The 14,138-nt window shown below is 32.8% G+C and overlaps 1 protein-coding gene across 3 annotated transcripts in view; it reads right to left on the bottom strand.

The window, feature by feature from the left end:
• LOC148944975 (uncharacterized) overlaps positions 1-14,138 on the bottom strand; it is a 336,360-nt gene that overhangs the window by 195,083 nt on the left and 127,139 nt on the right. For 2 of the 3 annotated variants that reach the window (XR_016142720.1, XR_016142721.1), the window contains exon 5: positions 2,867-3,506. The exons of the other annotated variant lie outside the window; for it this stretch is intronic. The gene's annotated coding sequence lies outside the window, so the exon portion shown is untranslated. Of the gene's footprint in view, positions 1-2,866; positions 3,507-14,138 lie in introns of those variants that run through there. 3 annotated transcript variants of the gene reach the window in all.

The raw sequence follows: 14,138 nt of genomic DNA, 5'->3' as shown, positions 1-14,138 counted from the left end.
CTGGATTTTCAACGATCTTGAGGGCCAAAGCAGAATCAATATTCTCATTTTTATTTTAAATTTCACATCCCAGAGAAACCTTGTGTACATGTCGTCGTTCCCCCCAGAGCCGACTTTTACAACCCCCCCCCCCTTGGAGAAATCCCCCTCTCCCAAGAAAATACATCCCCTGGATCAATCCGGATCTTCAATAGAAGGGAAATCGAAATTCCTACTTTCCTGTTTAAGTCAGAAGCAACCGTATAGCATTGCTTAAGTAAAGACCCGCAAGGGTTCAAAGAATTAATATTTGTTTATTTATTTTTCCCCAGAGGGACTTCACGTGGAAGTGATGGTCGAATAAGATGGGTTCATGGAAAGGATGGGCTTCGGAACAAGCACAGTCATGTGAATCAGAGCCTGAAGGAGAGGAGTTCGATTTGCCAGCAGATCCTGTTGTAGACAGTCTTAATGACTGAATGTTCTACTATTATGATCCAATGCTTAGTTAATCAAAGTCATCCAAGTGTTACACACCACTTTTTTACTTGTATTTGGTGCTTTTATAAATAAATGAAAAATAACATGCATGTGATATGGGAAATATGGCTGAATGAGGCTATTTAAATACGAATGGTTGTTAGGGTAACATTTCTTAGGTTTAAATATTGATAGCATAATTTTAGAAAAAAAATTTGCTAGTATGATTTTACTCCCAAATAATGTTTTTTTTGTTTTTTTAATGGATATCCGAGATCAGGCACTGTCCACTTGCTGAGGTATTACCATAGGCCAAAAATTACCAAAGGGATAAACAAAACTGTTAATTAGATTGACTAAACTCTAGATGAAGGGGCATTATCTTTTTTGAGCCCAGGAAAATCAGAATCATCAAAACATTTCATTAAAAGCTGAAAACGATGCTTAAAAAGAAATGATCAACTTGTCTTGTAGCTACAGGGCAAGTCTAAAATACCAATTTTACCCTTATATTTTACCAACTTTACTTTATTTTACCAATTTTACTTAGCAAGATTTTATTTTACGGTAATTTTACAACACTACCTTCAACAGGTCCTGACAATTACAACGTAATACTCTAGAGATATTGCTGATACGCTCTATTGATAACCTGCATAAACATACTGTGTTTTGATTTAGTTTTGATATTCTGCTTGAGAATTAATGAAAGTTTCAACCTTGTAAACTAGGCCTTAGTAAGCACTAGTACTAGTAGCATTTACATATAGTATCTTTAAATCAATTCAGAATGTCCCTCAATATTTTCTAAAAGTATCAACATTGTACACTGTGAAACGCTGTATTGAAAACCTCCATAAACACAATTTGTATTGATTTTAGCACAACACCCCCCTTAAAATTTCCTGGAAATTTCGCATTAATACCCTCACGCTTAGCAACAGTAATATAGTACTGTCAGGAGTAGAAGTAGTATCAGTAGCAACCAAACAATGCCTTTGTTTTTGTTCAAAATTCCCCCTGCCCCAAAAAATTTTCGACTTAATGTCCTAAGGCGAACCTTAGATATTACTGGTACTCTTTTTTGATAACCTGCCTACACATTGTGTGTTCGGATTTAGTTCAACATCCCCTAAAAGCTACTCCTTAAAGCTCCTAGCCTCAATAGTAGAAGAAGAGGTAGAAAAAGCAGTAACAGTAGCATGCACACAGTGCTTTTTCAACATCCCCGTTAATTCAACATCCCCGTCATCATGCCAGGAAAGTTTTAACTTAATACCTTTAGCTATTCCTGTGATACTTCTGCTCTTTCTATTAGAGTAACCCGAAAGGGTGTAAGTGCATCCATGTTTTTTTTTAAAATTAGATTTGATACAATGGCTTATGAACAGAAGAGGATATACAGTTTTTTTTTTTTCAGGGAAAGTTTGGTTAGATGTGAAACTAAACCAAAATATACAACGTCTATCAGGATTTTCAATCATAATTTTTTTGTAGAATTTGGTAAGACCTATACCTAAGCAGGCTAAAATTCGGATGAAAAAGACTACATTATTTAAAATCAATTTAAAACTCTTTCCATAAAAGAATTTTTTTTCAGAAAAAATTAAAGAGCTACATTAAACTAAAAATAAGCAGAAACAAAGTCAAATTATCTTTCCAGCTTAAAACTACCATAAATCCCTATGAACAAATAAACGGAACTCTAAACGAAAAGAAACTACAATAAAAAACCGAATCAAACTCTAAACGAGCAGAAACTGAGAGGAGTAGGGATGACACCTCTCCGTTCTTTCTTCTAAAGATGTTTATCCATACTCAATTCTTTCAGTAATCTTGGTTAAGATGGTGTTGTTGCTTCTTTAGTTTTCCATATTATGAGAAATAAAAACGCATGGCTTGAAACAGAGATTGTTCTGAGTAAAGTGCATATTATTTTCTGTTCTATAAAGGCATGAGGGGCGTCAGCTGTACTCCTTTTATTTTCTGCACGTTTTGAGTTTGACTCAGTTATTTATAGTTATTTCTGCACATACTGAGTTTCGTTTATTGATTGATAGTGATTTATGGTAGTCTTACACTTAAAAAATTATTAACTTTACACTGATACATTTTTTTATAAACGCTGATAATGTTCCAGTATCCAAATTTTGACTTATCTGCAAGCAGAGTCGTTCAAACAGGGGGAGCAGGTAATAATGGCATCTGCCCCAGGCACCAAGGCTAAAGAGGGGGGGGGTTTACCCACTTTGATCAACTTTTTGTCTTCAGTTTCCCTTTTTTTGCTTATATTTGAGTCGGGAGGGGAACGCTGTAATTGATCTTTCCCGGGAACAACCAGACCTAGGAACGGCTCTGTCTGCAAGGCTGCTACCAAATAGTTTTTCCAGGTTGTAAGAAGTAAGTGTTATGTGTTTTGATTTTTTTATTATTATTCTAAAGCTTCCTACGTAGAAATCCATGAAGAAAAAAACAAACCTACAAATTATGTGTGTTTTGAATCTAAGAATGTAAATAGAAGTTCTTTCAATCAAGTTTTTAGCAACATAATTTTGGGAGTAAACTTCGCTTAGGTGGGGCATGCTTGTAGGGTTTCCTTGATCGCTAGTTTTCCTGGTGCGACTTTCTTCTTTAGCCTGCCTCGAATCTATGTGATTTTTCGGGGTATTTGAGCAACTTTTGATAGTTCCAACAATTTATTCGAGTTCAGAACTTCCTTTTTTATGACGTAAACAAAATAGTACAACATACATGGTTTTAGAAGATTTGTATGTAAAATGATCAACTACAATTGATTGTAAATAAAATCCAAATAAGTTATCGGTCTCTCAGTTTGAGTGACCGATAATTCTTATTGAGCTAAACAGTCAATAAAATCATCAAGTTACTAGTAATTTCTAGGATAATATGATATTTAGTAAAGGCAGGGCATCCAATAAGTCGCGTTTATCTGACGAGTCGATATCCTTTATCCAGTGCAGGTGCCAAAGCTTTGGACAATATTTCTTTACAGTTTTGAGCGTTTTGCTAGTCACTTTAGGACAACCCTGAAAAGAAAAAAAAAAATATATGACTAACGATTTCAGAAAAATAATGTAACAATTCTAAGCCATTTAAAGGAAATAACTATTACACCAAACCGCTTCACCCAACTTTCACCTAATGAGACTTCGGACTAAAACATCCAATGCTGCGTATTCCGAGTTTGATGTTTTTATAAAAATCAAATTTAGCATTCGATCTTTTTATTTTTTTTTTATTTCCTGCTGTTTTGATTCTGGGACTCGCTCAACAAGGGTACAGGCCTATGGGTCTATCTTCCTTCATCGGTATTCTATGGAAAAAATACAACCTTGAAAGCTACACCAGAAAGACAGTTAAATAAAATATAAAAGAGACAATAAAGCAACAGAAATATTTACAATGGATTTAGGTATAAATAAGGTTCAATACTGCTGATATCCTTTTTTTTTTTTATAGCAAATTAGATGTATAAGTTGCAATGCAGTTTCTCGGTGCTCACCGTGTTTGATTATCTGCAATGCCATTGCGCCTATTTTTTTTGCATTTCTCAGGCTGTTGTGCACATTTAGTCTATTTTGAAATTAGTAGTAAATAAAGAGGATGGGATAAATACGTGGATGCCAAATTTTGGAAATATACTTCACAATTAAATATAGCAGAATTTTCCTTCCGTGTTGAATATAAAATAAAAACACAAATAGCCAAAACAAGAAAAACGATAGGGAATTCTTTTCGTAAGACAGTGAAGATAATTTGAACGAACATTTCGGCCCGACGGCCAAGGGCCGTTCTCAGCCAGACAAAATTATATAAAAGAAGACTCACCACAATATGCAACCAATAAAATTAAAAAGCTAAATTTTTCAAAACGGTCCCAGCATTCTTACGTAAGCGAAGTTCAACCAGGACTAATGAAAAAGTGAGGTAAAACAAGGCGATTCATTGAGATGAAAGAAAAATAATTTAAAAACACGTTCTTATTGCTAATCCAGTCTTTTTGGCAGCTAACCTCAAAGGTCTTTTCGAGACCGGTTCTGTGTTAATGTCTATTGGTTTTTTTAATATTTTTGTAAGATCATTTTTAATTCAATTTGTGCATAGAGCATTTAGTGTATATCCCTCAAAGTCTCTATTTAAGGAAATATTATTATTAATCTTAGGTCTGATTTCAATTGCTTCTCGAACTACCTGTTTTAGGCCTAGGTCATTGCTTATAAGGGATTCATCAAACATTATTTTGTGGCTAGGATTTTCAAATACGTGGCTGCCTAAAGCAAAATCAAATGAAACAGTAGCAATATTAAAATTTAGAGCTTTGTCAATATTCAAAACCGCTATTTTCAAACTAAAAACATTAAATCATAGTGGTAATGATTTTGATAAATCTTTTTCAATAAGACCCTGAAACCCTTGAAATAGAGTCTGATGAAAACATCATTGTCAAAAACCTTGTACAGGAAACTTACAGCCCCCCAGCTTGAACAACAAGGAAAAACACTTTCTAGCGTGGCTAGAACTGATCTGTCCACCTTTTTTCCTTCCGAAAAAAAAGGACAGGAAAAGAAGGAAACAGCAAAAAACATAAATAAAACATAAAAATAAATAATTTTAAGCAGAAAACATAAATAAAAACAGAGAAATAAAAGAAAAGCAAGAAAAAAAAATGGCCACTAAGATCCGATGAGAAAGCTTCAAACCCAGAAAAAGGCTTCAAACCTATTAACATTCCAGACACGGTCCTGGTTGCTACCCCTTTAGCCCCCCCCTTCCCATTCTGAGCACTTAATTTATGAGCGTTTACACAGTTGCATTAAGAGCCGGACGCTCAAATAAAAAAATAATGTGATAAGTTTACCTTCTTTATTAGTAAAGACAGTTGTAATTAACGATAGAATTCAATCTCAGCTATTGAGAGATAGATTTTCATAATCCACTGATATATTAAACTTGCAGGGCAGGAAAACGAAATACCAAAACTTGCACTGAGGCCATAAATTTTAGCTTTTTAAGAAACTGTATAGAAATAATAACGAACTAGCGTTTTCAATTTACCGTAAACCGACTAATAACAACCGTTACTTGTCTTTCGCATCAAATCATCCAATCCTCGTATAAAGTGATGTGGTTATCCATTTAGTTGATATTTCTTTAAAGTTAGTATCACCAGGATAAATAAGCAATGGACGGATTTTATTAAGGCTATTCTAGTAGGTAATGGCTCTCTGGTAAATGTAATTTCTCAAATAATTGAAAAAAGGAAAAAAAAAGTTGACGGAACCAAAAATATTAGAAGAAGATCGGTCAAATCAAGAAACAACTCACATAACTTTGCCTTTTATCCCAATATTGTCACAAAAATTAAGAAGAGAATTAAAAAAAACATAATAATATAAATACAGCATTTAAATCAGGACAAACTATAAGCTCGTTGTTAAATAAAAAGAAAGACAAGGTACTGAGAAATTTGCAAAAGGTAGTATACAAAATTCCATGTTCTTGTGGTAAATTTTATGTGGGAACATAAAACAGAACATAGAACGCAACAGATTTTAGAAAATAGGCTACAGCAACACAAGAATGCCAACGATTGCGCTCTAAAACAAAACAAAACACCAAAAACGTTTGAGTCAGCTGTTGCAGAACATCTTTATAATTTTCCTCATCACAGTATTTTATTTGATCAAACAAAAATAGTAGATACGTCTTTAGGACTTTTACAAAGCTTCAGGGAAATTATAGAAATAAAAAAGATAATATATGGGGGTATTAGTATCAATAAAGATGAAGGGAATTTTAGGATCAATTCGATTTATAATAGTTTAATTAAAAATCAGGTAAAATTTTCAACCAGTACTATTTTTGATAATAGTTCGGATACGAATGATGACCCTGCGGACAAAGGTCAGACTGGGTTAAATGCTGGGAAAGATAAACGAACTGCTACTAAGTTTGCAAGCAAACGAATCTGTTCAATTTATAATTCAAACATTGGGTGAAGAACCTGTGAGATCTATTTAGGGGTTATGGGCCGGGGGTTAGCTGACCTTTTTTGTTTTAGTTTAAGTATAAATATATTCTCATTTTTGATAGATGTCAATTTATATTCTGTGAGAAGGTGTGTCAATATAAGCATTCGATTGTATACGGCAGTGAATGGAGTTTGTTTATTTAATATGTGAGTTTTTTTTCCTATTTATTTATTTTTTTTCTTTTGTTTTGTTTAGTATGTTTTTTATGTTTATGTAAGAATTTTTTTTTTCCGTTGAGAAAGGCTCCCGGATGTGGGGCCGAAATATTCGGAGTATTTGTGTTTAATTAAATGTGTTGTATTCACTGCTTTATAGAAATTAAAACCCGTTTTTCTTGTTTAATTATTCCTCAGATATTGCTGATAAGCTCTTTTGACAACCTACTTACAAATAAAACGTTTTATTTAGCTTCACTATCCCTTTTAACTTTACCTCAATGCCCTTAGTCGTAGTAGTAATAACAGTTGTCGTAGTTACAGCAGAATTAGCAACAGTAAATACATAGTATATTTTTTTTGCAGCATCACCCTCAACATACCCTGAAAGTTTGAACTTGATACCGTGAGCAATTTCTGGAATATTGCTGATATGTCCTTTTGACAGCCTATTAGAGGTGATGGGGTAGCATTCAGATGGAAAGCACTGACGTGTGGGGTTACTGACACCAAAGCTTAAAGTATCCTCAAAGTAAAACAACCCAAGTAAGTCACGAATTGAACGGTTATATCCTTAAAACATACAAAATTGTCTCAGGAAGGAGAAAACTTCTTGTTGAAAATCTCCCTTGGAGTCTCTACTTACCCGTTATTTCAGACCACCTTCATCGGTGCTAGGCTGGGGAAAAAAGAATCCCTCATGTATAACAGAACCGGTATTTTTATCGCTGCTCAATCTTCAGTACCAAACCAGACTTTTAGATATCTTCTTACAGAAGATATCCAAGCAATACGGGCGAGTAGAACTCCCATAACAAACCACATGACACGAGAAACAACGCTTTGGGAGGCATACAAAAGCTTGTGCAGAAGGCTTTTCGAAGCCAACTTTCAAGAACTGATCTAGGTTTTGTTTCGACACAAAATAGACCAAACTTCCCAAAGCTAAAACCCAGGCGATAAAAAAATATAGGCACTTGTGATAGATAAGAACTTATCTCTCCCAAACGGACAAATTGGAACTGATTAGTAAGAACTTGCAAAATCAAAAAACACAAAACAAACATTATGTCATGGAAATCGTCTGGGGCGACTTCTTTTCAAGGTTCTGATCGCGGCAATCCATCCACGGTCTTAGCTACATATGTTGGAGAATTATCGATTGAAGCTGAACAATGTCTGACGAGGCTGCTTTATAACCGTCTGACCTGTTCTAATGAATAATTGTTTGGTTGAGTTTTATACATGTAATAAGTAGCAGCTTTCCCCCTGGAGAAGTGACAAATTACGAAAGAAAAAGAAAGAAATGAGCAGTTGTGTGCTAATTAGTGGTAATTACCACTAATTAGTGTAGCAATTAGTGGTAATTACCTTTTACTTCATTACTCGGGAAAGTTAAACTTTTTAGAGCTGTATGAAGATGTATTTTGTTCACTCATTTTCTGCGGATTTTTCATGCTCATTCAATATTTTTAAACTTAGCACCCGGTAAGTGCTAAGATTGCACAACTGCACTTAAAGATCTTTTTCATAAACGATTAATTTCCTTTGTTTGATATTTGTATTTAAGACTCAAAATTTAAAAAATAGTAAAACTAAGAAACTTTGAATGGATGTACATGGGGAGTATCACTCATATAAACATATGGATGATCTTCACAATTTCTTAAGCTTCTAAAGAGTTGATACAATTCTGACCCCTTTCACACTGCGACCTTAAGTATAGATAACTAATGATTGCATAAATCATTAATTAAACACCGCCCCATAATAATACCCTGGAATTTTGAACTTAATAAAAACTTTTGGTCTCGTCCCTTGCAGTGGCAATTTTTTTGTCTGGTACTGATATCCTTGTTAGGATTTCAATCTGTATGATTTGAGAACTAAAGTGGGACAGTTGCACCAACTACGTCTTCACTACTCTCGCCTTGATCATTTAATTGAAATGTTAGACATAATGCACATCTATGAATCGAAAATGTATTTGGATTTTCAAGCTATGAGAGACTGATCCGTGACGCATCAAAGACTGTGAAGGCAAAAACAAAAAGGAATTATCTTTTTCCATAGTAGGGAAGACAAAATAGTGTAATTGAAATATCTTGGAACTTCCAGACAATGTTGAAAAGAATTTTGAATTAAATATGAAAATAGTGTGTAAATACTGGTTGTCAAAAGAACGTATCTGAAACCTTCCGAATGAATATTCTAAACTGGGTATGGAGTCTAACTTTGAAAAACCAGAGGTTCTTCTATTTAATTGGAACAACTCGGGTCCCACTCAATCAGTCCAGCCGGGACGTCCTTTCGTACAGCCAGTTGAGCAACTTGTTTACTCCTTATTTCCCACCTTGAAAAAGTGTGGTGCGTCTTATGCTTTAGTTGTCCGAAATAAAAAAAAAAGTTTCAACCAAATAATCCTTGCTAATTGCTAATAATCCAATAATAATAATCTTGATAATTGGCGATTACTATTAATTGTCAAATAATCCTCACTAATTCATCAACACTGCCACGTTTTCTGTACACGGCACCATTTTGAAAATTTTTCACGTAAACTGATAAACGAAAACTCCGTACAGTATTTTTCAAGTTTACAAAATATTTATTCCATTTACCCCTCTCTATTTTGTACTCTGCCTCAGCGACCATTTAAATCTGTTTGAAGGGTTAAAAATAAATAAATATAGCAATATCAAAGAAACAATGTGCTTAAAAAAGGAATAATGGGAACAGCCTACTAAAAATTACCGTCAATTTGAGTACACGTAGTCTTTTTAATTCTGGAAGGAGTTTCGACAAACCCAAGTCAGTAACTCCATCGCACCGACTTAAATCTAGTTCTTATATAAATCGCTTGAACGACTCTGGTTGTGCTGAAAGGTTCACAAGACCATAATCAGTAATCTTGAATTAGAATAAAATAAAATTTGAACATCATAAATGCATTTACATGTAAAACTGGCTAAAATTAAATTGCAGAACAATGAAAACTACGTATAAGGGTAGATGAAAAAAAAAATCTTGTTCTTTACATAGTAAAATATAAGATTCTTGCATATTTCACATACTTTGAATAGAATTGCTTCAATATTTTTTCAGAGGTGTGGAATTTTATATCTAAGGGCAGATAACAGACAGAAATTATCACCAGTTCACCAGTAGGTTAAAACATTCCCTACTAGTAAGTTTAAATATTTTATTATTATAAAACCTGACAAATAAAATCTTTACCCTGAAGTATATAGCCTAGTAATCTATTTTCTATTATTACAAAACTCTTAAGGGCATTCTAGAGACTTCATTTTTAAATTTCAAGCTTAGTTTTATAATATAATGCCTTTTACAACCTTTTGCTATTTATAAGAACAGTACCCATGCTGCTAAGGTTTTTTGAAACTATGGATGTGAAAGAATATTTGTTTTGCGAGGAGAGACATTACTAAAAGGATAAAACAATAAATCACTGAATAAAGTGGTTACAAAGCTAGTGATAATTAATTGAAGGTAGTAAATGCGATTTTTGCAAATGAGGAGGCACCTGGCAATTTCAGAAAACCAACTAAAATCCTGAATAAGACGGAAGATACAAGCAAATGTGCTAATTATAGAGGTATTAACTTGATTTTCTGTAGTAAGTAAATTACTTAGTATGATGATACTGCTTGGACTTAAAGATGATTTGAGCATTCTACATGATTGTTAAGAAAAAAATGATTTTCGGAGGTTTTGAGAGTTTATGTAAACGTACATACAAGCACCACGTATCTACGAAGGGAGGAAATTACAAACCTGAGAACAGCTTTATAAATAAATTTTATTTAAATAAAAAAGAGTAAAGGCTTAATTAGAATATATAAAGGCTGACTTCGTTCAATTTTTAGCATTAAAAAATTTTAAAATCAGTAAGTCCTTAAAAGTAAAAAAAAAAAAAAAAAAACACAGCAACAAAGACAGTCAGAAAACGACAATTAAAAAAATAAAAATTTAAAAATTAATAATTTAAACCACCAAAATAAACTATACCCCCCCCTCCTTCAACTTCATATTTTGTTGCAGCATAAAAATAAAATAATTGTTTAATTAACAATGAGAAAAAAATTGTGCAATAAGAATGGAGCTATCCACTGGCAGTGCTCTCGCGCAAACTTCATCCAAACAATGAGATAAGAATTTATATCCCCCCCCTACTCCAACTCCAAGACACTATTATATCTTTCTTAGAAGTTTGTCTGAGAGTTAGAGATTTCAGGCCTACACATGTGCTTTTTGAGGAGAGTAGCACTCATCTCCAACAAAATTACCAACCACCCCTCACAAATTTAACACCAATTTAGTGAGAATTTAGCACCATTGTGCTTACATTTTTCAAACATCAAGTGAATCAATTCAATTAAATGAAGCTTTAAGATAATGTTAATAAAACAAAAGCGTTAACCAATTAACCGTTTATTAACCATTTGTTTTTTATAGACTCTGTGGCTCTTGTGGAAAGAGCTGCCACACTGTATCGTAAACCGGGAAGCTCAGAACAAAGTGTTTTGATCATTTTAAATCGATTATTCATTTCAGAATTTTTATTCAATACCAATATGGTCCCTTTTTAGGCAATTTGGTTTTGAGCAAAAAAATGGTAGTGAAGCCACTTTACTGTGGCACAATTCTTTTGGCTTCTGAAGAAGGGTAGATGAGCTTAAAATTTCCATTTATATGACCTTCCTCTCGATTTTTTTAGAATATTGGTTTGATACATTAGCCCGTGAAAAAGACAACAAATAAATTTTAGAAATTTTAATAGGAATTCATAGAAATATAGAAATGTTCCATGTGTGTTATTAGGGAGCGTAAATTGTAAGAAGACTAATATCATTTATTTATTAAGCCACAAATTGATCTCAAGAGCCACAAACTTAAGCCAACTTTAAGCCACAGCCTGATCTCGAGAGTTTAATCCACGAACAAAACAGATAGGCACACCCGACGGCAGTCTAAAAAATTAGGTATCAATATGATGAAGTTTTAAAAAATAAACTAAAGTTACCATATAATAAGAGATTTTTTTTCTAATTTCTATTTTTTTCTCTAATAAAGGTTGTTTCATGCAAATTTTATATACTATTGTATACCTGTTAAAAGGGAAGACTGTTAAAACCTAATGTATCCCAAGAAGCAACAAAGCAATTTATATTTTAAGCCACCCTGGGTTTCTTGAGCATATGTCTGTCCTAAAAAGTTTTTATGGGTCTATGCACTCTGTTTGCGACTAACAGGGATACGTTTAATCTCCTATTGCAATTATTTTAACAATTATGTTACATATTTCATAAGTCTCACATACCTTATGAATACAATATTCAACTACGTTTTGATTTTACAATGGCTTATTATTACATCTTATGATTTCAAATTACTAAGATGTTGATTGTACAGGGTTTTTCCTGGTTTGTTTATTGAGCAAGTTATACTGTTGGTCATGAGTGATTGGATAGATGCGTAGGGTAGAGACTTTGTTTAACTACTTAGTCTATCTGTTAGAATTACTCAAAATATTCAAAAATCAGAGAGCAATCTGTTCAAAAGATGTGATAGATAATGCTTTTTGAATCAAATATAATTATCTTTGGAAAAATGACCAAGACTTTAGATTAAGGATAAATTTTGTAATTACTGAAGACCAATTACTGAAAAGGCAAATTGATTTTTTAAGTATTATTTACCTTGTGGCTCACAAGTTACATTTACGTTTATTGAAACATTTGTTATGAAAGGGGAAATTGCTTCTTTTTTTTTAAAGTACGATTTACCTTGTTGCTCACAAGTTACTTTTACGTTTATTACAACATTTGTTGCTCAAAAGTTACAATAGAACAATGCTTAAAAACACTTAATAAAAAGATGGAGCAGCTGATTAATACCGGGATCAGGACGACCTCAGCCCCCCTGAATAACGAATGTTTTAAACTGACTAGAAAATACAACCTCACCCCACCCACTACTAATTTCTAAAAGATTAAAAATTAATCTTGAAAACTATGTCTGAAAGTTTTCCTACATAAGGGATAAAAATACACATTAAAAAAATTTCAAAATGATTTAATTTTCTTTTTTTATTTTATGATTAATAAAATAATTATTTCCTCAAATATGATTCATAGCTTTCTAAGATTTGTACTTTTAAGTGATAATACTAATATTCATCCATGTCTTCACTAAACCTCAAAATTAATCATCTATCCGCAACATTAATAGTATCTTCATCACATAAATACCCATACCTCTTATACAAAAATTTATCAAAGAAAATTTGCAAACAAGATTTCTGCTCAAATTTGGACTTTGATGTCACTTAACTTTTCTTTGAAATATTAATTTTTGAATAGTATTCTCTTTTATCTCAGTTTAATTTTTTTTATTCATGATCGAAACACGGGTTTAGATACCCTTTTTAATAAATAAAATACTTTATTAAAATTTATATTGAAGTAAAAATTTTAATATTCAAAAAAAAACAAAAAAAACAATGTGTCTTGTTTTTTTTGAAATTATTTTTATCCCAATATTATTTTGATAATTTTTAAACATTTTTGAAAAGCATTAAGTTTTTGTATTATTTTAGAGTGCGTCACAACAATATAAGAAACATATTCATAAAAATCATTGATTTTTTAACCAAGAATTCACTGATAATTGACAAGTAATTTGAAAATAATGATCATATTTCAAGCACCATCTATGAAACCTAAAAATGCTTTTCTTTTTATTTCAAAGGGGCCCGTCTAGTTGAAAGAATGAACAAACACAGGTTACTAATTGATGAGACCATAAGAAAAAAGACATTTCGGCATGGGTCCTTTTTTGGGTAGAATAAATAAAAAGTTTTCCTTGATGTTTATTAGGATCAGTTCGTGCAAAGGAAGCTCGGCTCTAAGCTTCAGCATGATGACAGACAAAAGTTTTGGCTTTATTAGAGGCACTGTCATCCCTGTCTTCATAAATATATGATTTACATGTGGGGTAAAGAATAGTCCAAGAAAGTTTCAAGCCAATCAGATAACTAAGGTTAAACGCACCAACCTTTTTTTGATTGTACCATTTGTCTTTTAACAGAAGAGATAATTTACAGCCCCTGCTCGCTGGGCTGTGTGAGTATGTTATCTTAGGAGGCATGCATATTAGATTTTGTGATCATTCTGAGAAAAGTAATGATAAATATTGGACTGATGCAGTTGTGTGTCCAGGGAAAAAAAGGGCAGGGCAGGGAACTCAGTTGCCAAGGGGCACTACGAATTTAATTCCAACCAAAAACACCCCTTCAGAGGTTTCTTCAACAATCCTTTCAATACGACTAGAGAAAAATATAACTGACACTCGACTCTTTACTGAGTCATTACCTATACATTGATTTTGTCTTATAAAATGAGTACATTATAGCTCTTACGATTTTCTTCTAATTTAGACAGATTATTAT

This window comes from Artemia sp. Qi Xiang Cuo, chromosome 13, assembly GCF_049724085.1.
Source record: "Artemia sp. Qi Xiang Cuo chromosome 13, ASM4972408v1, whole genome shotgun sequence".
NCBI lineage: Eukaryota > Metazoa > Arthropoda > Branchiopoda > Anostraca > Artemiidae > Artemia > Artemia sp. Qi Xiang Cuo.
This window is presented reverse-complemented; position numbering and strand designations above follow the sequence as displayed.